The sequence below is a fragment of the Lissotriton helveticus genome, chromosome 8 (genome assembly GCF_964261635.1).
Source record: "Lissotriton helveticus chromosome 8, aLisHel1.1, whole genome shotgun sequence".
In the NCBI taxonomy this organism is placed as follows: domain Eukaryota; kingdom Metazoa; phylum Chordata; class Amphibia; order Caudata; family Salamandridae; genus Lissotriton; species Lissotriton helveticus.
The window spans coordinates 1,188,869,163-1,188,892,020 of NC_136069.1; the positions used below are offsets into that span (position 1 = coordinate 1,188,869,163).

The following is a 22,858-nucleotide window of genomic DNA, read 5'->3' on the forward strand; positions in this document are numbered from 1 at the left end:
GAATGAATAGGTCTTCATAGTGTTGGTAAGCAATAAGTTATAACACACCATCTGTGGGAGGGCTACTGAGTTACGAGGGCTGGTTCCCCTCGTATGTTTAGTCATTTTAGAACATATATATTACAGAGTAAGCAACAGCGACTTTAGTTATGGTTATATCAGCATCCCGTAGGAAATGCATTTTTTGCAATCTTCAATCATTTTTGTGAGATTTAACAAAACTGCACAACACCTTGATTGTTTGATTCAACCACAGTTATTCGATCTCAGGGAGTATTATGAAGATTCCTAAAACGAAATAGGGCAAAAGTTAAAGGTGGTCTCAAAGGAGCAAAACCCTACGATAATTCCTGTTAATAAAAAATCATTTGTTTAAAACTCGTTCAGAATTTTCTTGCAATAAAGCTAAGAAACTAGGGGTCATATGAAGTTCTAAATAGAGATTTTGTTACAGATGGAGTTAAAATATAGAATTTTAGAATTCCGTAGTATTCTTTTTTTAATGGCATCTTTTAAAAAAGTATTGGGAAGTTTTGTCATTGTGCTGTCTAAACAACTGAATTCAAGAACAGTCATAAAGATTAAGAGAAGATACAAGAACATTGCTTCTCATGTTCTGGTGCTAGCTGATGTTTCCCTGTATGCATTTTACTAATTGTATCTTTTTTAAGTATTGTAATGCTTTCCCCTGCACACAGGGCTAAGATTCAGAATTGGCACTGCAAACAAACTCCCTTTGCAGAGCTAAAGGCCGTGCACAGCGGGTTATGTCCACAGAGGGCTAAGTGCAGGGCATGGGCACAGGCCTGGCATGCACTCAAATCCATGGACACAGCAATGTGAGTAGGGCCTGCCCAACCCCTCCTGCTCATGTCCGGATGTCGTACACTTGCTCATGTCCGGATGTAACGCGCACAATGTTTTATGCTTATATGGGGCATAATGAAGGGGTGAAGTACTGAAAAAGAAATTGTTGAAGGGAAGTAGTGGGCACATTTTATCATAAAAAATGTAAGTTTTTTTATTATGATGTCAGAATGTCCTTACTATATGTAAAGTGATGTTATGGTTACAATCCAAAATCTGAAAAGAAATTAAATTCCCCAGCTGTGGTAAGCTGTTCAAGCCATAACTCGCACCCTTGCCATGCACTGCTCATGACCACAAACGACGCGACTGATGAAATCCCCTACATCAATTAGGATATACGCAGTAACCCACATCTAGGACGTAAAGTGGGATGAAGGCCACTGCCTGAGCCCAGTCTCTACTGATCCATTTGGCTGTACACAGTGACATCTGCGGACTTGTGACTTTGGGTGTTTGTGAGAAGAAAAAAAAATAGTGGGGCTGCAGCACATGTCCAAAAGATATGTAGAGCTATATCAAAATGTGTACTTCCCAAACCATGTGTGCACTGTCTGGGAGCACATGTGTGGACACAGAGTGTAGCAAAAGGCTGTGTGCAGTGAGCAGTGGGGCCTTGCAATTTTGCAATTCCACCCCTTATCAGATACATTACCTGCATATAGCGTTTGGTCACGTTCAGTTTTTGTAGGTAGAGAATATAGTCTTCAACAATTCCTGGTGCTCTCTTGCAAACATTCTGAATCACACATTATCATTGTATACAGTGATGCCACTGATGATGAATTTCAGTGTTTTTAGGTATTGCTTCGCCAACACAACATCATTTGACATGTAACATGAAACATATTACAGCTGTGCAGTTGCAACTTAAGACTGACCCCTCACTCTTTAAGAAATTACATTTTTGCACCCATAGTTCTGCACTCCTTTGAACGATTTGAACCAAGCTTGGGAGGGAAACATGTTCACATGTCAACCCTTGAGATATAAAAAAAAAAATCAGCAAATATTAGTCAAAAGGATCAAATGTTATAAGGGGTAGATTTCCAAAACTCTCAGACTTTTCAAAGAACAGGGGTTTTACCATATCTGGCAACTATCTCCATGAATACATCCAAAATCGCTGAAAAAGGTCAAACAAATGTATGTCATTCAGTGCTTTTTCTTGATTTAGCAACTTTAGTCCAACCATTTTGGAGATATACGAATAAAAATATGAGCATTCAGCATTCATGTACCCCGTGCTGAACATGCACCAACATTGTTTGTGAAGAAGATTAGTCCCAGATCTGTGTTACGCATAATTTTACAAAGTACACACAAGGTAAATAATTCAAATAAAACATCCTATAGAGATGACTTTACACACCGGGCAGACTACATACTGTACATGAAGATAGATCAAACAGCTGTTGGAAGTATGTGGGCTCATGGGGACACCCGGAGATAGCAATAAACAAATTCAAGTTTATTTTAAGTTACAAAAATGTATTAAAACTAGAATCCTACCCAAAAATCATTGGCTTACAAGAGGTAGTAGTAAAACTGATATGATTAGAATTGGATATAATCCTACCAGCAAATCTGAAAGAAAGAATTTTTAGAAAACCTTAGGATTTGTCCTACCACCTTCATTCATGTAGAGCGAAAACTATAACAAACTTACTAAGCAGTCAATCAATAAACGGTGGCACTGTAGGGACAGGAGAAATGTTCAACTACAGAGGTCAAGTTATATAGAATATAGAATTTATTAGAGATGGAAAGAATGCTAGCTTCATTAGCAGATCATAGAAGAGGATTTAAAGAGGCATGGGCTCTTATCTTACATTACGTGACTCAGGCAATCACAGAACTAACTTCTCCTAAAGCGGTTTTTAACATGGTGAAAATAATGGTGACTTAAAAGTATAAGGCTAAGGAAGGGGGGGAATGTAATGCCACAATTTGATTGAACTCTGCCATAAATCCGTACTCCAACTAACCACAGGGTTGACCCTGTAAGGCCTCATTGGAGAGGAATCTAGAAATAACATGAAAGCACAGACTCCCTCGTTAGCCATAGATAAAACACTATTTAAAGTTTTGACGTCATGAGCATAAATCGAGTGTGCTAAAACATTTTCAAACAGGATCCAATGTTATTTCATTAGATTTTGTGTAGCACTTCCAAAACATATTCTTAGAATAATGACAAAAATAAATTAAACTATTATACACACAGGTTTCATGATTACATGCCACACATTATGTGCAATAAACTATGACCTGTACATTTCAAAGAAATAAAAAACTAATCAACATAAAAAATGCGAGGTTTAAAGTATGCTACAATTTTCTCGCCTTACATATATATTCCTAATGAGCCATGGGCATACTTAAAACAATGACAAACATATAAACTGTGCATATATCTAGGAATTTGTGATGTTAACACATGTCCAGAATCTTAAATCACAAAGTGTAGGGTAACATCTTATTCTCCTTGTGTACCTAAACACTCAATGGTGTGGTGTCCCTTAGATGAGCAGGGGGTGAATTCACAATCCAGTTTCCACCTCAAGAAAATATCTTTCCATTCCTTTTCAGTTCTTCCTTAATGATTTCTTTAAAGTTTTTCAAAAGCAGAAAGGGCTCCTTCACGCTCCTCTCTTTAAATATCGCCAGCATGTTTCGATCCCAATGAGGGCGGTACCTCAAAGTTCAGGAGGTCATCATCAGGACTTATCTCTATTTACTGTCTGGACAGATACCACATAAAATGAGGAGGATCCTCTAAATAGTCGCTGATGACATCCGTTCCAATACGATATTTCTAAGAACGCTGCTACACCTGTACTGTGAGGATCACGGGCATCTCACAACTGTACGAACATGTGTGGATTCGAACAGCCGTACTTAACACTTGAAAAACTTTATTAAGCAATACAATATCAGCCATAAATTACACAGCAAGTATTGAAAAGATACTACCCTAGACGTATGCACAATTTATAATTTTGTCATTGTTTTAAGTAGTAATGTGACTTATTGAGAACATAAGGAGAGACAATTGTAGCATATTCTAAATCTTGTATTTATTATGCTGATTAGTTGTTAATTGACTTGAAATGTACTTGCCATTGTTTATTTTACATGTTGTGTGACATGTAATCATGATACTTGGGTGTATAAGAGTTTAATATGTGTTTGTCCTTATACCAAGAAGATGTTTTGGAAGTGCTACGTAAAATATAATTCAATAACATTGGATCTGGTTTAAAAACATTTTTAGCACACATGATTTATGCTCATGTTGTGAATTTTTTTAATAGTGTTTTATATATCAGTATCGGAGGGGCTTTATGCATTGAACAAACTCCGCAATAAGCACTGGTAACTGCAGTAAGAGGATGGGGTCAAAGAAATTGTTAATGGGCCAGGCTTGAGGTGTGGAAATGTATGGGATCCACAGATTTCAGATTTAGGTTCTTACTACTGATTTGCATTGCAACAACAATAACAAGCATTGACAAAGCCAATATGTCTCGCCTATGTGACAGCTATAGACTTTGCAAATGTCTTTTAGCCAAGTTGTACAAAAGCATAGCTAAACGTTAGTGCTGTGGTGTGGCGTAGCGTAGAGCAGGGTGGAGTGGAGTAAAGTGGCGTAGTGTGGGATGGAGTAGAGTGGCATGCAGTGGATTAATAGACAATGGAATGATAACCTGCACACCTTCTAGTTTTTGAAAAAAACGTATCTAATTGTGTCCTCTTTTAAATAAAGTTTGTCTGTATTTTAGGAAATTGGTGCTAACCCCGGAGATCCCTGACTAGTCCCTGCCAGGTAAAAATATGATAAAGGATTTAAACACACTGTGTTTAAGTACCAGGGTGCACTGTTCAAAATGCCCAAAAAGGTGCTGTGAGTTAAGGTCACAAAGTGTTACTACTAATGCATCAAAATAGGTTCAATTTAAAATGATGTTTTTAAACACTGGTATCTCAATCAATATGATATGATCAACAAATTACATCATTTGTATATTGATCTATCAATGCGCGATTAATTATAAAATATCACCACCATTATCATATTATACTTGAGTAAATGCAAATATCAACATAAATGAAAAGAATGGATGAAAAGAAGAACACAGAAAAAGCAATGATTCATTCTGTTTATACAATTTTGATATGTGCGAAATTTTCAATATTCCAATGGTCAATCCTTTAAATATTTAAATGATTAAGGGCCAGATGTAGGTGAAATAGATTTACCGATTTTAAATTACCGAATTTTACCGATTCGGTAATTAAAAATCGGTAAATCTATGGGGTCGACATGTAGGTATTCCAGATGTGCTGGAATACCGAATCGGATGATTTAGGTATTTACCGATTCGGTAAATACCGAATCGGTAATGCCCATTCATTCCTATGGGCTATGAAGCCCATAGGAATGAATGGGCATTACCGATTCGGTATTTACCGAATCGGTAAATACCGATTTCCACAAGGGTGCAGGGGGTGTCACTTTGACACCCTCTGGCACCCCCAAAACAGGCTCGGGTGCCATGTGGCAGGCATACATGCCCTAAGGGCAGGTCTGCCTGTCACATGGCATAGGTGTGCATGCACACATGTGCATGCACACCGGAATCGGTATTTTACCATCAAATTTATTTGATGGTAAAATACCGATTTGGTAAGGCTCCTGGGACTCTGAAGAGTCCCACCTACATATGGGTGGCTCAGATTCGGTAAATTTACCGATTTTTTATTTTATCGAATCGGCAAAATTACCGAATCGGTAATTTTACCGATTCGGTAAAATAAAGCCCCCTACATGCCAATCACCTATTTACCGATCGGTAACGGCCGAAAATACCAATTTTCGGCCGTTACCGACCGACCTACATCGGGCCCTAAATGTGCTAAAAGACACGTTTAATCATTTAAATATTTATTTAACCAATTGTTGCACGTATGAGTTTGACAACACTCTGGTTATGCGCACAATTGTCACCAATACCACCTGGAGATTTTGGATATGTCTATAATCGGAATACATTTGAGCTGGTGAAGCCAATTAATGTAAAAGGATGTACATACTAAAATAAGCGAATAACGCCTTATTGACTGATTGTTTAGTTGATTGTTCAGGTCATTGTTTATTTGATCTTGTATATTTGAAGAAGTGGCAACAATAATGGTTATAATTTTTACAGTGTTCCCCTGATGAAGGTGTACGCACCGAAATGCATTGGGAAGTGTTGGACGCACTACTGAAGGATTGAACATTGGAAAATTGAAAATTGCGCACATATAACAATTGTACATACAGAATGAATCATTGCTTTTTCTGTGTTCTTCTTTTCATCCATTTTTCTTATTTATGTTGATATTTGCATTTACTCAAGTATAATATGATAATGGTGGTGATATTTTATAATTAATCACGCATTGATAGATCAATATACAAATGATGTAATTTGTTGATTATATCATATTGATTGAGATACCAGTTTTTAGAAACATCAGTTTAAATTGAACTTATTTTGATGCATTAGTAGTAACACTTTGTGACCTTAACTCACAGCACCTTTTTTGGCATTTTTGAACAGTGCACCCTGGTACTTAAACACAGTGTGTTTAAATCCTTTGTCATGCAGTGGATTACCACAGAGTGAAGCAGAGTAGGGTAGAGAAGCATAGTGGCATAGAGTAGAGTGGTGTAGAGTGGAGTAGAGTGGCGTAGAGCAGAGTAGAGTGGCATAGAATAGAGTTACATAGAGTGGAGTGAAGTGGCACCTAGTAGAGTCCGAAGAGTGGAGTGGAACAGCATAGATTATAGTGGCGTAGAGTGGCATAGGGAAGAGTGGTGTTGAGTGGCATAAAGTAGAGTGGTGTGGAGTAGAGGGGGGGAAGGGTGGCGAGGCGGGCCATTGAGTGGAATGGAGTGTCGTACAGTATAGCAGTAGCGGCTTGTGGAGGGAGTGCTGCGGGCAGTGGGGCGGGGGAGGGGCAGGGTGGGGGGGGGGTAGTAAACTACGGCATATGGCCGAACAGTTAAGTAACTAAATAAATAAATAAAACTAATTATATTGTGTGCGCTGCATCACCATTTGCAATGCAGCGCGCGCAATGTAATTTGTTTTATTTATTTATTTACTTAACTGTTTGGCCGTATGCCGTAGTTTACTACCCCCCACCCAGCCCCTCCCCCGCCCCGCCTCATTGCCCCGCAGCACTCACTCCACGAGCCACTACTACAGTATAGTGGCATAGAGTAGAGTAGAGTGGCGTAGAGTGGAATGGAGTGACCTTGGGTTGAGTGTTGTAGAATAGATGAGAGTAGAGTGGCGCAGAGTAGGGTGGGGTGGAGTGGAGTAGAGTGGCCTGGCCTAGAGTAGAACAGCATGGAGGAGAGTGGCTTAGAGTGGCGTACAGGGGGGAGGAGTTGCATAGAGTGGCATGGAGTAGATTGGTAGGGAGTAGAGTACAGTGGCGTAGAGTACAGTGGCGTAGAGTAGAGTGCCACAGAGTAGTGGCAAAGAGTTAGGTGAAGAGTGGCACTGAGTGTGGTGTGGAGTGGAGCAGAGTGGCATGAAGTGGAGTAGAGTACAAAGTATGTGTGACTTTCTCGTCCTGCGGGATGCGCCAGAGCATGGCCCAGGTGAAAACCTGGCCAAGAGAGGAACTGTACGAGGCTGGGCCCCCCTTCTTGATTCTGGTCTTCAATCTTGCATCTGCCTACTGAGCTGTGAGCAAATAGGACACCATAACGAGGACAATGGATAAGAGAAAGTCAAGTGTGATCTCGGTATTGGTCAATGAGTGTTTAATGTCAGGCACCATCACTAATTATTTGACCACCGCAATGAGTGCCATAAACTCAGAGATCGAAAGTGTGGAGGAAAGACAGGAGTGTTCACCAATTTCTCCAATGAATTACAATTGTCCTGTCCTATCAAGGATCTCTTCTTAACATAACAAATACATTTCTTATATATTGCTACAATCTCATCACTGTCATAGTTTTGTATACATCTAATAGATTGTGTGACTTTTGCATTCATTAGAATCTAATTTATGGTGAAGACTCATGTCTGCATGATATGGTGTACAGATTAATACACAGCCTGATTGATGTTTTGACCCGTCACTATTCCTACTTTTATTGTTGTTATGTAATTTATGAGTGTCAATATGATGTTTGGGTATGAGCAAAGCAGTAAATCAATGGTAGGTTGAAATGCTGAGGAAATATGTATTGGCTATGTGTTTTGATATACTGAACTAGCACACTTCTCATAGGAGTGATCCAACTGAAATGATATTGTAATGTGCTTTTTATTGTTTGCACAATTTTGGAAAGAAATATAAGATGTCTATTGAATTTTCAATGTAATGTATGGAAAATTTTATGAGGATAAACAATAAAAGCATTAACATGCTAGAGTGGATTACATTGTGCTTTCTTGGCCGCATATGTACTTTATTTAGGGATTGTTGAGTTGTTTAATTCAACAGATAGGTTGCTGGGGGAAGTTTGTTTTAATTATACTAGTTGCTGTGCCCCAGAAACCATTACTCTAGGAGTAGGGGGTCATTGGCGGATAATCTAACAGATAGCACATTAGATGATAATAGGCATTTTAATGTGGAAGGTCTACCTGGCACCAAGTTCCAACTACAGAAAAAGGTGTAAACAATTCATGTAGTATTTTATTTTGTGTCTTGTATTTCTTTATGAACAGTTTAGAGTAGCTGCCTCATGACAGTAACAGTACAGCAATAATAATATCTGCCACGCAGATGCAATGGGCATGAAAGCACTTGAATAACAACTTGTGTGGCGTATGCTCCTTACAAACATTACTGTTAAAAGGTATATAATAAAAGGAATAGAATAAGATAAATGAATAAGATAAAAGGGGAAGGTGAAAGGGAGGGGATGTAGGGGGAGGAATGGGAGGTGGGGTGCCCGCATCGGGGGGGGGGGTCATGTAGTATTAAGAACAATCAGTTGGAGGCTTTCCTGTATTTGCGGCAAAAAAGGCCATAGATTTAGCATTGAAAGAACTTGCCACTCAATGTCTTTCTAAATTCCTTGCTAGGCCTGCGAGCCCAGGGCCAACGCAATGTAGTTGAAAGTGCAAGGGCAGCTCTGCAATCGGGGGAGGGGGTGCACGGAGAAAACTTAAGCAGCCTTAACAAAACTCAACCACATCCACTGGGTGTGATAGCATGTGGTCTTCTCCCCCGCGGTTCTGGGTCATGCACCTTTGAAAGACCACAAACCATATAAAGTGCAATCATCTCGGACCCACGTAACCTTGCAGTTCCCTCTGACATTTACTCCTTTTGGGGTTGTCCTAAAAAATGTTACCTCTTTATGCCCAAATAAATCTGAGCACAAACTGAAGAACAAAGTGACACATTGGCTTAGCACCTCTCTCACACGTCCTAGTTGTAATGCCCTCAACAAAGCCATTATCGGTGTCCGGAGAGTGTTTTGGATAGGTAACAGCCCCAAAAGGGAGGAAGGGCACAGTGTGGTCTTCAGCTTCCGTGGCATCCAACTAGTAGCCCACATACTACATAGACTGTCCAACCTTGAACATTCCAAGCGCAACTAACAAGTTACTTACCATCGGTAACGATATATCGGTAAGAGACATATATTAGTTATGGATTCCTCACCTTAGAATTACCCCCAGGCGTCAGACTGGATCCGGAGAATTTTTCTTCAGCAGTACCCCTGCGCATCGGTAGGTGGCATCGGTTGACTCCGTGTTCATCGTTGGCGTCGTGGTCGCCGGAATGATGTTGCAGTATCTACTTAGACGCCGCCCCTCTGCGCTGATGTCAGTACTTTACACGACAATCCACACCAGAAGCGCAGAGCCATGTAAGACACTGACCACTGGTGCACAAAACTATGACCCTGAAAGGGAGTCACTTGACCTAGAAGTCAGTTCGCAGAACGGGGTTGATGGGTGGGGCGGTTAGGAATCCATAACTAATATATGTCTCTTACAGATATATCGTTATCGAAGGTAAGTGACTTGTTCATCTGAAAGAGACTATTAGTTATGGATTTCTCACCTTAGAATAGATACCCCAGCAATACCAACACCGGAGGTGGGTATGCGAACTAAGTTCACACCAGAAAGTCCTGGAGTACTAAACGGCCGAAGAAGTTGTCTCTCCGGACTTAGCTGTCCAGGCAGTAGTGTTTAGTAAACTTGTGCAATGAAGCCCACATAGGTGCCTGGCAGATGTCATGAAGGGGTTCTGCACATCCCAAAGCAGTAGTGGCTGCGGTCGCCCTGGTGGAATGGGCGCGCAACCCCACTGGAGGTTCCATTTTCGCTAAGGAATAGCAGATTTTGATGCAAAGAACGACCAATCGAGAGATGGTCCGTTTTTGCATGGCCCAACCTTTCTTGGTACCCACATAGCCAACAAAGAGCTGGTCATCCACTCGGAATTGCTTTGTGCGATCCAGATGAAATGAAAGCGCACGTTTTTGATCCAGTCGGTAGAGCCTCTCATCTTCCTTAGAGGGATGAGGGGACGGGAAGAAGGTGGGCAAAGTGATGGTCTGTCCTATGTGGAAAGAGGTAACCACTTTGGAAAGGAAAGAAGGCCTAGTGCGAAGAACGACTTTGTCCGGATGTATAGCCAAGAAAGGAGGTTTGGAAGAAAGAGCCTGAAGCTCACTCACTCTGCGAGCAGAGGTGATGGCAACCAAAAAGGCAGTTTTAAGTGTCAGAAGTCGGAGAGGACAGTTATGTAGCAGCTCAAAAGGAGCACACATAAGATAGGTCAGAACCAGGTTCAAGTCGCACTGGGGTATTACGAAAGGAATTAAAGGAAACAAGTGAGTAATGCCCTTAAGGAAACAATTTACATTAGGGGACTTGAAAAGAGAAGGCTGGTCAGGAAGCTGAAGAAAAGTAGAAACGGCTGAAATATACCCTTTTAGAGTGCCCAGAGCAGAGCCCTGCTCGGCAAAAGAAGGAATGGAGAGGAGAACCTCTAAAAGGGGGGCAGGAAGGGGATCCACAGCCTTTGCTGTGCACCATACGTGTACTGTTTTGGTGGAGAGACGCCTGGCTGCCAAGATAACGTTACAGACTCCAGGAGGAAGGTCAAAAGCTGTCAACTGTCGCCGCTCAATCTCCACGCAAGGAGGTGGAGGCTGGACAGGTTCGGGTGGAGGACCGTCCCCATCTGCTGCGACAGAAGATCCTCCCTAAGGGGCAGTCTGATCAGCGAATCGATGGCCATGTGCAAGAGCTCGGGATACCAGACTCTTCGTGCTCAGCCCGGGGTCACAAGAATTACTTGGGGGTGGTCGCGCTTGATCTTATTCAGCACTCTGGGTAGAAGTGGTATAGGCGGAAAGGCGCATAGAAGACCGCAACTCCACTCGTGACGAAAAGCGTCACCTAGCGAGTGCTACCTTGGAAATTCCAACGTGCAGAACTGCTGACATTGCGCGTTCTCTTCGGTGGCGAATAGATCTAACCAAGGCTCTTCCCATTGCCGAAAGAGACCTTGCACCACCTCAGAGTGAAGCACCATTCGTGATCCATCATGCACCACAAGTTGAGTTCGTCCGCCCTGGCATTCAGAGACCCTGCCAGGTGTTGAACAACCAGGGACATGCCCTGATGTTCTAGCCACTTCCAGAGACAAAGTGCCTCCTGACATAGGGTCGAAGACCCCACCCGCCCTGTTTGTTGCAGTACCACATGGCAGTGGTGTTGTCTGTGAACACCTGCACTACTCTCCCTTTGACAGAAGGAAGGAATGCCTTCAGTGGAAGACGGATCGCCCAAAGCTCAAGAAGGCCTCTGATCTCCGCCTATTCCATGTGGCCTCCCCACCCCAGAAGTGATGCATCTGTCACCACTGTGAACTCTGGCTGGGGAAGGGAGAGGGACCAGCTGTTGACCCAAACCTGGTTCGTCAGTCACCACTGCAATTGAGGTGCAGTGCCTCTAATACCTGGATGCAATAGGAAAGATTCCCCTGATGCTGTGCCCACTGGAACTTCAGGTTCCACTGCAGAGCCTGTATATGCCACAGGGCATAGTCCACCAGCAGGATGCAGGAGGCCATGAGGCCCAATAGTCTCAGGGTCATTCTGACCGATAAGCCCGAAACTGCGGAATCTCCAGAACTGCTCCGATGATAAGGAGATTCCGAGAGGGAATCGGGTGGGACTTCAGCACGTTGATGGTGAACCCCAGAGAATGCAGGAGGTCGGCCCTAGTCTGGAGGTGGGAGACGACAGCCTGGGGCAAGGCCAAAGGGGAGCACGGTAAACTGAAAGTGCTCGTGGCCTACAGTGAACCGTAGGTAACGCCTGTGAGCCGGCAGGACGGGTATGTGAAAATAAGCGTCCAGCAAGTCCAATGCTACCATCCAGTCTCCAGGGTCGAGGGCAGACAGGACCTGAGCCAGTGTCAACATTTTGAACTTCTCCTTCCGGAGGAAGCGGTTGACGTTCCTGAGATCCAAGATAGGACGCAAGCTTTTGTCCTTCTTGGGCACCAGAAAGTAGGGGAAATAACAACAACAACCTACTTCTGGGGCAGGAACTCGCTTGATGGCTCCCTTGGCCAAGAGAGCCGTAGCTTCCTGTTGGAGAAGGGCCAAGTGATCCACCGACATGCGATGGAATTGAGGTGGCATGGATGGAGGGGTAGTCTCGAAGGGGAGGGAGTAGCCCCTTCGGACTGTCTGCAAAACCCACCTGTCCGACGTGCTGGTAAGCCAGTGGGGGAGCTGATGGCGAATCCTGCCGCCCACTGTTAAATGATGGTCCTGAAAGGTCGGACTAGGATGGCTTGGAGGCTGCTGCAGAGGGGACGCTGGTGGACTGGCCCACCAGCTGGCCCCCAGACCCATGACGGTGGGTCCCACATCCCCCGCCATGCAGAGGCTGGACAGCTTGCACAGGCTTGTGGCTCTGGACGGAACGTGGTGGGGCACCCCTTCCGTAGTCACGAAAGGGGCAAAAAGCTGACTGCTCGGGCGAGAGGTGGAAGCGAGGCCCAAGGACCTTGCCGTAGCCCTGGAGTCCTTAAAGCGATTGAGCACGCTGTCTGCTTTGTCGCCAAACAAGGGAAGGCCATCAAAGGGCATGTCCAAAAGTGTTGCTTGGACATCACCCAAAAAGCCAGTGGACCTCAGCTAGGCGTAGCGTCTTAGGGCTACTGATGTGGAAATCGTCCTGCCTAGCGAGTCAGCGGTGTCCAGCCCACACCATATGGCAAACTTCGCTGCATCTCTCCCTTCGGCCACTGCACGGGAGAGCACGGCCCGGGCATCCTCCAGGTACTGTGGCAGCACCTGCGTGACCGTGTCCCTCACAGAATAGGAGTACGGCTCAAGAGACATGCGGTGTTCACCGACCACAGTCCTAAGCTGGAGGAAGAATACATTTTCTTCCCAAGATGGTCCAGCTTCTTGGATTCCCTATCAGGTGGTGTGGTAGGTTATGCACCCTTGGAAGTCGAGGCTTGGAACACCAAGCTCTCAGGGGTGGGGTGGGGTGTTGGGAGAGGAAAATGGGGTCACCTGGGGCCGGGCCGTGGCGTTGGGCAATCAACCTATCCACAGGAATCCCTGTGTTGGGCTTGGACCAAGTACCCAAAAGGATGCCTGTGAGGGCCTCATTGAACGGCAGAAAGGGCTCCGAAGAGGCCGCTGCCGGTTGAAGCACCTTGGTCGGTACGTCAGTCCTAACCACCACGTAGGAAGCTGAAGGATTAAGGCCTCAGCTGCCCTACGCAACACCACTGCATATGATGCACCCTCCTCCGTAGCCACGGTAGGGGTGTAAGTATGCCAAGGTCTGGAGAAGTGTCCAGACCACTGGCGTCACCCAACTCCTCTCTCCAGTCCGGTTTTTCCACCTGGTCTGCCAGAGGGTCCACAGACCCCCTCCCAGTCCTCCTCATTCTCCTCTGGTAGCCACTCAGGGCGATAGGGAACACCAGTACCGGTTGGCGACGGTCCCGACGTTGGTCTGGCTCCGTGTCCACATCAAGGGTGAGGCTGGGATGGACGTCGGTTCGGGACACAACCGGCGTCGGAGGTGTCACCAATGGAATCGGTGCCGGAGGTGTCACTAGGTCGACCAGCGCCGGTCCGGATCCAGGCCTGGATCCCTTGGGGTCCTGTGACGCCGGAGCCGAAGCTGCCGGCATCGAAAGCCTAGAGCCCCCAGCCAAGTCCCCGGGGCCCGAAGGTGCCCCAGCAGAGTCGGGCTGCCCAAAAATGAAGTAGAGGGCTTCGTAAAGACTACGAATTTGGGCTGGGGTAGCTCCGGCTCCTGGAAAGGGAGGGAGGCTCAGAGTCAACCCAGCAAGCTCCACTGGCGGTGCCGGCGACTACCATCCACATCATGTCGGCCGACGAATGGGGAGAACGCGAAGAGCGACTGTGCTTCTTCGCCTTCTTTTTGTGCTTCGACTTACCCGAAGACGAAGACTTTGATGACGAGTGGTGGTGATGGCTCTGCGACCAGTCCTACGACCTCCCTCTCGACTGGGATCTCGAGCAGCGCGGAGCCGACTGCTGGGCCTCCAGAAGCTTTTAGAACCACTACCACAAAGACTTCGGGGCCATGGCCCGGCAGTCGGAGCAAGACTTCGGGTTGTGATCGCGCTCCAGGCACCAGACGCAAACAAGATGGGGGTCTGTCACCAACATCAGCTTGTGGCAGGAGCCACAAGGCTTGAGGCAGGTCTGCCGAGATGACATCCCTGTGCACTAAAAGTCGTGATGACTCGAAAAGATGTCGACAAAAAGTCGCAAAAAGAGAGTAAAAAAGTGACACAGGGTACGCTCTCTCCAAATCTGCGCTGGCTGGCACGGAAAAAGAAAGAACTGACATCAGCGCGCATGGGCGGCGTCAAGTAGATACCGCAACGTCAATCTGGCGACCACGACGAACGCGGAGTCAACCGACGCCACCTACCGACGCGCGGGGGTACTGCTGAAGAAAAATTCTCTGGATCCAGTCTGACGCCGGGGAGTAATTCTAAGGTGAGGAATCCATAACTAATAGTATCTTTCAGATATAAAGTTTGTTCCTCTGGGCTTTTTCGATAGGCCAGTTCTACAAAAATCGATCAACCATGCTGCCCTGAGTTTCTTTTAGGCCCTATGCCATTAATTATTCTCACGCAAAATCGATTTTCCATCTTGTCAGATGTTGATTAACTGGCCTGTAAGAATTCAGTCAAAACAGGAGCTGGGACTTCAGACAAACAAAGTAATGGGCTGAAATTGAGAACGATCGGAATATATCAGTCCGATATAGGTTCCATCCCTTGGACCAGTTGTCCCTATTCTCTGCATGGTACCATGGTACGACCATGGTTGACTCACTCAATTGGATGGTGTTGAAAGCAACTCCAAGGCCGAAGGATCAAGACTCTCTAATAATACCAAAAGTGCAAATTTGATGACTCCTGCTCAATTGCTAGAGTCAGATGAGGTAGTGAGCAATGGGACATGTACCACCTCAATTGCTCCTGATCTGAACCTTCTTTTCTAACAAAGTGGATGATGTCAATAGGGTTAATATGATTTCTGATTATTAGATTGCCTGTTGTAACCTCCATGTTAATTGTTTTTTTTCTGTGACTACACCAGCCACCCCTTCAACATCTGGCCATCATATTGGTGGCTTGGTAACTCTAATCAATGTGACTATGATGTGTAAGATCATTAGAATATTCTTACACACAGCCTACTTTTAGATTATCGGTTTTATCACTTGTCTTACCTCTGTGTCGAGACCCACAGAGTACTGATTAACTTCTGTTGCAACTTCTGTTGCAATAATTTTGATAGTAGAAATGTCTTAATTGTGGAGTCTCTCGATCAAGCACTTACCAGTTATAGATGGACTAAAAGGGGAAAATGTTATAGTGTGAGGTGGAGAGTTTAATTATCAATTGTGTCCCTTTTCTAACGATGTTGTGTGCATTACAGGGAGCAAGGAGACTGAGGATCATTCTCATGTTCATAATCAATGTGGTAACACACTAAATAGAATAATAATGACTAATAACCTTATCTTTAGGTGGATCTAGTACATTTGGAATTTTCCAGGCAGGCCACATTCATGGGGAGGGGGTGATGGTAGTATGATAGATTATATTGCTTTATCAAACGTTTGGGACAGAAAGGTTTCTAAATTCCCTATTGTCCAACTGGACTAGCTGTGGACTTGGGGCCAACCCCTACCTGCCTGCTCTTGTCCCGACAACTGAAAAGACTAGACTCTTCCTGAACCTGTGCAATACTTCAAAAGCCTCAGAGGGCTAGCAACACTTTGCCAACCAGCCAGCATCTCCCTAGAAATGGCGCTATCCCTTCCCTGCAGCCTAGTACCAGAGCCCTTGCAGCAGCCAAGGCTTGTTTAGTGTCCAGCCAGGACACCAACACTGCCGTGATAGGCCTACCGACGTGGGACGTTGGCACCAGAGAGACCATCATCAAGAGTGACCCAGTTGCCCTATTCTGTTCCCTTCTCCAGGTCGACCCAAAAATTGAGAGCCCACAACGCAAGTGATCCGCCGGACACCCGAGTCCCACAGCCCTGGTCTGATCCCCCTTTCTCCAGAGACCTTCTAGAGGCGAGCCCCCCTTTGGGTTCCACTAGGCTGATCCCCCAGTCCCCACTTGCACCGTTTTCCCATAGACTTCAGCTGTAGTGTTCGAGGCTACCCTTGCAGCCAACACCTCTGCATCCGGACACACAATGGCACGTAAACCAAAACTGCTGGCGCTTCTCAGGACCTTGGCACAGAGACGTTTTAAGGCATCAGCAAAGTGGGCTCTGGCCAGGGCCCCAGCCTTTCAGGGGGCCCCCTGATAGAGCCAGCTTTGTTCTGCATCGAGTCTAGCCCTGATGACCTTGAATAATTTTGAAACAGATTGTGTAAATTGCATCATTTATTTTTAATGTGTGAGTCTATTAAGGACGTTTTGCAGACAAAATGTGTTTGTTTCATGCAAGATCCATATAAAAAGTTTCTTTTGGGGAGTGTCCAACATGGCGGTGGAGTTGATCGCAGCCATCGTAGCTCCGCCGTGTGTGCAGGCCAAGAAGTCTGGGAGGCGTCAAAGGCACGTCTGCCTGAAGGTCCAAGGTGTCCCCCCCCACCATAAATGTGGCCGCCTCTGGTGATTGGTTGTAGTCGTGGACCCCCAGGGTGCCAGGAGACCTGGTGGTAAGCCTGCCAGTCACCCACATGCGGCGCCGCAGTACCTGCCACTGCACCTGGTGGTCGGGACAGATCCACCGTGAATGCTGTGGCGACCGGAGACCAAAACCGGGACTCCTAGAGTCTCCCATCACTAAGGGAGAGGCCTGCAGGGGACAAGGGCACTCTACTGTGAGCCTTCTGCTGTCCGTAGGGTGCGGGCCGGCCAGTCCCTGTGAAGCTACACGTGCGCCCTACCACTGACTGGGTTGTCCAGCGGGAGTTGTGGAGAATGCAAGCAAATGCCAAGTCTATCATAGGATGACTGGAGGGGCACCCCCCCCCCCCTCAATTTCTGAAGCCTGGATCACCACCCTGTTGTACTCTGGGCCTGTTGATGAGCCAGTGGAGGCCCCTGCATTAGCGGCGGTAGCAACGGAAGTGATTGCTGGGGTGCTGAGCTACGGCTGCTGCAGGTGGAGTGCCTCGTAGGGGACGAGGGGTTGTGACAGCAGCATTCTGTGGCCTGGGGAGAAGAGAACCGTCCCATCCCTGAGAGTGTTGTTTGCTGTCCCTGGCTCTGGGTGTGGCCTTAGGGATCTCCCATCAATCTTGAGGTGAGAGCACAATTTCTAAAGAGGAGGTGCCGCATGGCTGCGCTGTAAGGCAGCAGCGGAAGGGACCAGTGCTGTAGCGACCGACGGCCATGAGAGATTATACTTTTGACCGGTGAGCGGCCATGTCGACCCATTGGACCACTATGAAGGACATGTCGGTAAAGGATATGTTCACCAAGATCTCTACAAAAAGATCCAGCTGGAAGACTTGGAGAACAGATCTCGGCGCCCCAATATTCGTATTAAGGGAGTTCCTCAACAAGCAGTCACGGGTAACCTAGAGGACTTTGTGGTCCGCCTTTTCAAGCATGTCGCTCCATCGCTGCAGGGCCAGGATTTCATCCTTGACTGCACTCATCAAGCGGGAAGACCGGCTTCTTGACCGGGCCAGCCACAAGACATACTCACTTGCCTCCACTATTACCGACAGAAGAAGGCCATAATGATGGCGGCACGAGATTTGAAAGATATTGAATTCAAGGGCCTTCGAATTTGGTTGTTTCGGGATCTTTCCCCAATTACACTCCAGACACACAGATCCCTCAAACCCATCACAGTCTTTATGCAGCTTCATGTACAAATGGGGTCACCCTTTCCGCCTCCAATTCGTCTGGCGAGACAAAGTCAGAGTGATCCGTACTCTGGACGAGGCCAGCAACCTGCAACCTGCTGGACATCCCGAAGCTGGGCGATGCGGGACCATCGGGATTGCCAAGTGCGAGCTTTGGAGAGGGGAAAGCTGGGTTCCCATCGTTCAACTAGACATGTGAAGAAGATCGTGGGCAAACCTATGGAAGCAGACAGCAGAGAGGAACACTTATGGTTCTCCACCATCTTCAGCAGTAAGAAAGGTGATGTGTTTCTCTCCAGGGGTTCACCGGCTTAGGCTCCTGTTTGTCTGGTATGTAGACCTCCCTCGCCGGGCAAGGAGCGTTGTGTCCAGCGGAGCTCCAACCTGCCGATGTTCGTTGGTGAATACGTTCACCTTTGACATGGACCCATCTCATTATGACTCTTCAAGTGACTCCCGGTGGGGGAAGATCATTGTGTCGATATTGTTTCTTCTTCTCTATATCTCGCTTTCCTTACCCCATCTTCTCTGTCAAAGGAGGTTTTTCCTTAGCCTTAATCTTTGTAGGGGCGTGGTTTGGCATATGCGGGTAGCTGCAGAAGGAATACAAGCTTCCTCGAAGATTTCCTCATGGTGGTGTCCTTGATTAGCCTCAATGTTCGAGGCCTTTAAGCCCGGGCCAAGCGGCTAGCTGTCCTGGCTCTGCTTAGAGACTCGAAATGCGATATTTGCCTGTTACAGGAGACCAACCTCCTCCAGGAAGACTGGCGGAGAATATGTTCACGCTGGTTTGACAGGCAATATTTCTCCTCAGAGTCCACCAAGAAGGGGGCGGGGTGGCTATCTTGCTTGTGACCCATTTTGCAGGAAGGGTGGAGCAAGTGCTCATGGAGATCCCAGGTAGGATGATGGCATTGCAGGTCACTATTCAGGGGGCCTGGCTCACGGTTGCTAACACTTATCCCCCAAATGAGCAGCAGGAAGTTTTTTTAGGGAGACAGTGGGCCTGCGGCTTAACTCTCTGATAGGGAAATAGCTGTGGGGGGGGACTTCAACATAGCAATTGACTCCCACCTGGATAGATCTTCCTCGAGAACAGGACAGAATGGGGACTGACAAAGGATACCCGACAGTGGTTGGGTGAGGCAGGCTTCACAGATATCTGGAGACACATGCATCCCTGGGCAATAGATTGCACCTTCTTTTCTGCATCACATCATACTTCGGCGCTCATAGATTACTTTCTCACTACATCATGGATCACTCAGGACACACTATTGGTGGAAATTAGGGCAGACGCACTCTTGGATCACTCTCCTTTAACTCTGCAGTTTAAATATGGGGGTCAGACGCCCGCCCCCCTCCATTGGCGACTAAACACTAAACTTTTGACTAATGACAAAATAAGAGCTGATACACAAATGGTACTCCAATCTTTCTTGGAAACTAATGCTCTCCCCGAGCCGCCAATACATATCCTTTGGGAAACTCTGAAGGAGGTATTGCGAGGGCACTTTCTAGGTATAGCGGCAGGTTTGAATAGTGAACAGAGGGAGAATAGAGAACAGAGGGAGAAGAGAGACGCCTGGGAGCACAGATCAAAGACATGGAATCGGCTAATGACAGGTCAAGAGCAATCCATTTACACGGGCTCAGATCTTACCACATATCACTCTTTCGTTCTCTTCCTTTTGTTAATTCTGGCTCTTGGGCTTCTTTGTAACATGGGTATCAACTCACTGATAAGGAGTTATGGTTAGCCCGCCATAGTATTGGCCTTTAGACCCCCGGTTTTGTCTGTTGATCATATTATAGTATTTGGGGCTGTGAACCTGGGCAGGTCTTTAAAATGTCCCTATGACCCTTTCTCTCTGGGTGGTGTTTTTGTGGTTCTTGAGCATCTGTTGGCTGCAGGTCATATCTGAGAAACGGACTACACTGGTTAGGTAGTTCATTCTAACTACATTTTTTTGAGTTAGTATTTACTAGTTTGTTGGTTCAATTTTTGATAGTTTCACCTTGGTCACTCTCCGAATTTTGTCACTCACATCACACACTCAGCACACAAACATAATGGCTGAAATCAGTGGACTAGCATATGATGACGCTGTTTATCAATCAATACTAGATAGTATGCCAAGTATCTTGGAGGGACTCCCTATCATATCAGCAGGATCTGAGGATGAATGGGCTAAAGTTCTCACTCTGAAAAAATCCCACTCATGCACATTTGTACATGGGGTAGCTATGGCAGAATACCCGAGGGCGAGTTGTGCCCCGCCAGGCTTATTAGTAACTAATGCCCCCGTTTATTTTTGAATGACAAGGCCTTTCTCAAAGATTGGTCACTGATAGCCTGGCGTGCACTCGCGACTGGCTTATTCTGATCATCAGCACCACTAAAAGAATAGCAGATTCCATTTTAATTGAAATTCAAGTATTGGAATCTCAAATCAAAACAACAATCACTGCAAACCTTTTTAGGAAACAACAGGATGAGTCAAATAAAAGTACTAAAGAATTTAAGGATTCTATTTTACAAATAAAAATAGATAAATTAAAAAAAGATATGGCCAAATTCAAACAAGAAAGTGTGTATCCTTACACCAGTGATACTTATTCCACACCCGAATTCAAGAGCAGCGGGAAGAGATATGGGTCCGATTACTCAGGCTCCAGTTCAGAGGGTAGCAGTGATGCCGATAGCCCAGGTACATCACAGCACAACAAGTCAGAGGACGAGGGAGGTTTAATAGATTCAGCAATTACAGAGGACATCCCACGCCTCAGTTTCAACAATGGTGGCCGCCTACACCGTGGGGTTATCCACCTCACCCATCTCATCCATCTCATCCTTTCCAGCCACCTACGGGACCCTTCTTAGGGTTTCAAAATGAATACAACAACCAGCCTTTTTTAGGGTTTGGCCCACGAAGGTCGCGAGGAAAGAGAAGAAATCAACAATCGCAAGTCCATTGGGAGGAATCAACGGGTCCGCATGCGGGAACCCGCAGTCAAACCAGGTGGAATCCTCAGCAAGCAGGGACCTTAGCGAATCCACCCTCATAGTGAATCTATCTACCAAAGTGCTAAGTACTATGGAAGAAACTGTTCTTAACAGAGGATTGGGCTTTGTGACGACATATAATGGGGACCTATTTATGTTTCAATGCGAATTGGGCAAATTTTTCCGCAAACTGAGACTCCATTACTTTTTTAACCCCTTCCACGCTCGTCATGTCATGAGTTGCGCCGCTCGCATGCTCATGACGAGCTCAGCTCGTCATGTAACGCGGCTTTTCGAAAAACGCCGCACAGCGCGAAAAAAGCCGCCGCACGCATGCGGTTAAGGATAAACAGGTTGAGTCTGCAGTTGAATTGAATGACAACACTGGCCTGAAGCCACAGTCTACATTCTATCCACCCACACACTCAGTACCTCCACAGGTTCTGGTTTTTGAAAAGGCATCCAAAGATGATATTGCTAAACTGTGGGAGACACAACAGAGCACCTACAAAAACGTACCCAGGCAGGAACATCAAACCTTGCAGACTTTATCCCAAGATCAGTCTATTACGATCAAACCTGCCGATAAAGGCGGTTCGATCGTGATTTTAGATACTACTGATTACAGGGCAGAGTGTCTCCGTCAATTGAGTGACAGGAGTGCGTACAAGCCCTTAACACAAGATCCAACTGACAAATTGATTAGACACATTAGTACTTTGGTAGCAGCGAGGGTTGGATTACGGCACGTGAGGCACAATTCTTGCATACGAAACATCCGGTGATGCCATATTTTTACATCCTGCCCAAAGTACATAAACCCCAGAGACCCTCCACCCCCCCCCCCCCCCCCATCCCGGGGAGACCGATAATCTCAGGCCAAGGTTTGGTTCTCAAACCGTTATCCACCTTTGTAGATAATTTTTTGAGGCCCATAGTGCAGAAAATGCCCACGTATCTTCAGGATATGAAGGATATGTTGTGCGTAATACCAGAGATTGAATATGATTCCGAAAGAGACTTTTTTGTCTCTTTCGATGTAGAGTCCCAGTACACTTCTATCCCCCAGGATGAGACTTTGGAAGTCATTACATCCATCCTGGGGAGGCTGATTTGGACACTATAACACCTGTTCAGTTCATTATGTCCCTTGCCAAAATAGCCATGAAAGATAATTTCTTTAGTTTTGAAGAGACCATCTATCTTCAAATATCGGGGACGAGCATGGGCAGCGTTTTTGCGCCGAGTTTGGCGAACCTTTACATGCTCGTATTTGAACAACAACATGTGCTCACACCTACCAATCCGTTTTTCACGTCAATTCGATGGTGGAAACGTTACATTGATGACGTGTTGGTAGTGTGGAGGGGAAATCATGAATCGATTCTTGAGTTCCATCAATGGCTTAACGCAAGGAATCAATATCTAAAATTCAGAGTAGAGATTAATAAAGAAAGGTTGTCGTTCCTTGATTTATCCATCTATGCCGCTCCTGAAGGTCTGCAGAGTGAACTTTATCGTAAGCCCATGGCTAGAAACTCTTTACTACAGTACGAGAGCCTACACC

At 45.9% G+C, this 22,858-nt stretch overlaps 1 protein-coding gene across 1 annotated transcript in view; it reads right to left on the minus strand.

Annotated features, from left to right (window-relative positions):
• CCDC138 (coiled-coil domain containing 138) overlaps nucleotides 1-22,858 on the minus strand; it is a 251,953-nt gene that overhangs the window by 78,828 nt on the left and 150,267 nt on the right. The gene's annotated exons all lie outside the window — the stretch shown is intronic.